The sequence below is a fragment of the Arachis duranensis genome, chromosome 7 (assembly GCF_000817695.3).
Source record: "Arachis duranensis cultivar V14167 chromosome 7, aradu.V14167.gnm2.J7QH, whole genome shotgun sequence".
In the NCBI taxonomy this organism is placed as follows: Eukaryota; Viridiplantae; Streptophyta; class Magnoliopsida; order Fabales; family Fabaceae; genus Arachis; species Arachis duranensis.
In genome coordinates, this window is record NC_029778.3 from 3,230,552 (window position 1) to 3,232,999 (window position 2,448).

Here is a 2,448-nt window from a genome sequence, read left to right on the forward strand (position 1 = left end):
TCAAAGCCTAAATCACACAATTGACTAACACTAACTAAGTTATGTTTCAAACCATTTACAAGAAGCACATCATTTATACAAGAAGAAAAGTTTTTACCAACTTTCCCAACAGCCACTATTTTTCCTTTTGCATCATCCCCAAAGGTAACAAGTCCTCCATCATATTCATCAAGCTTTATGAAGAAGGTTGTTTTTCCGGTCATATGCCTAGAACATCCGCTATCCATGTACCACATATTTTCCTTTTTCTTGGATGCTAGGCAAACCTACAAAATAAACTCAAGTGACCTTAGGTATCCAAATTTTCTTGGATCCTTTCACGTTAAACCATCTCTTATGTCCCAAATCATTGTAATCAAAAATAACTTTGTAAATTTTGTCACCAATCATTCTTTCACCAAAGAAGCATTGGACTGGAAAATGACCACTTCGGTTGCACATTCTACAAAATCTTGGAGTTGCAGTTTTGTTAAAGTGAGTTGGGTCTTGATATGTTACATCATTTGAAGATGAGGCAATGTTTTCAAAATGTGATTTTTCAGATTTATAAAATCCCAACCCAGCTTTATCATAAAGAGGTTTTTGACTAGCCAAGATTTGGTTCAAATTTTCAGAACTTTGGGTGAACTTGGCTAAGTCATCTTTAAGTCTTTTAACCTCTTTGAGCAACTCTTCATTTTGCTTAAAACAGTTCACATAGGCAAGAACAGAATGATCACTTTCACAGCTTCTAACTTGGGCTTTTAACTGCTTGTTTTCTTCCACAAGATCACAAGCAGTTTCGGCCTCTCTTAATTTTTCTTTGAGGAAATCATTTTCAGCTTTAAGAATAAAATTTTGCTGTTCAAGATTTTGATTCTCAGTTAGAAAACATCTTATTTTTCCAGAAAGATGATCTATCATGAGATGAAGATCTTCAGTGTTAGAGTCTTGAAATGATACCTGATCTATCTCATTTGCCATGAGACAGTGCTGTGATTTAGTCTCAGACTCTTCATCATCATCATCTGAGTCATTTTCCAAATCTTCCCATGTGGCCATCAGTCCCTTCTTCTTCACCCTTTTTGGCTTTTCTTCCTTTTTCAACTTGGGACAATCAGATTTGAAATGACCCATTTCCTTGCAGTTGTAACAAGTTACTTTGCTAAGGTCTTTCTTCATCCTCCTTGAGCTGCTACCTTTGCCTTTGAGCTTTGCCATTTTCCTGAATTTTTTTGCAAACAACACAAACTCATTTTCAGAAGAGTTATCACTGGATTCACCATCCAGAGGGTTAGTCACAGAGGAAAAAGCAATTCCTTTTTTCTTTGAATCTTTTTTCAAATAGGAGTTTTCAAAAGCAAGAAGATTTCCTCTCAAATCATCAAGTGTCATGGAATCTAAATTACTACTCTCAGAAATAATTAAAGCTTTTGTTTCCCACTCTTTTGTGAGACATCTCAACACTCTTCTCACTAGCACAAATTATGAATGTGTGATTCCAAGAGCATCTAAGCCAACAGTAATGATATTGAACCGTTCGAACAGTTCATCAATGGACTCTCCTTCCTTCATTGCAAACATCTCATATTCCCTATTTAACATGTCTGTCCGAGACTTCTTCACAATGGTAGTTCCTTCATGAGTGATTTGCAACTTGTCCCAGATTTCCTTTGCCGTTGTGCATCGTGATACTCGTCGGTATTCCTCAAAGCTGATAGCACAGTTGAGCAGATTGGTTGCCTTGGCATTTAACTCCACCGTCTTCCTATCTTCCTCAGTCCAGCTTGCTTCTGGTTTAAGAGAGACTACTCCTTGAGCATCTGTGGTAGTTGGAAATTTAGGACCTTCCAAGATGATCTTCCAAAGTCTGTAATCCACGGCTTGTACAAATATCTTCATCCTCTCCTTCCAATAGGTATAATTTTTTCCATTGAAGAGGGGAGGTCTGTTGCTTGATTGACCTTCAGCCAGATTGTATGATAACACATTTGTGCCACTATTTTCCGCCATGAGGATCTTTACTCCAAGCTGCAAAGCTTGATCTCTTTGAGACCAAGCTCTGATACCAATTGATGGTTTCAGTGGCTAAGAGAAGGGGGGGTTGAATCTTAGCCACCTTTTTTGGAAAGCTAACACTTGCTGTTTCTTGGAAGAGACTTTTCTGTTTTTGCTCGTCACTTGACACGAGCAACTTTGTTTTGTCTCGTCCCTTGCCACGAGACTTTTTGTTTTGTCTCGTCACTTGGCACGAGATAATTCTAGTTTTTGCTCCTGTGTAGTAGAAAACAGAAATGGAGTAGAAAGAGAAGAAGATTGCACCCAGATATATCCTGGTTCGGCTGCTAAGTGCAGTGCAGCCTACATCCAGTCTCTATCACAAACATGATGGAATTTCACTATAATCAATCTGATTACAACTTGTAAAGTGCTAACCCAACTTACAAGGGGATTCCCACAGAATCATGA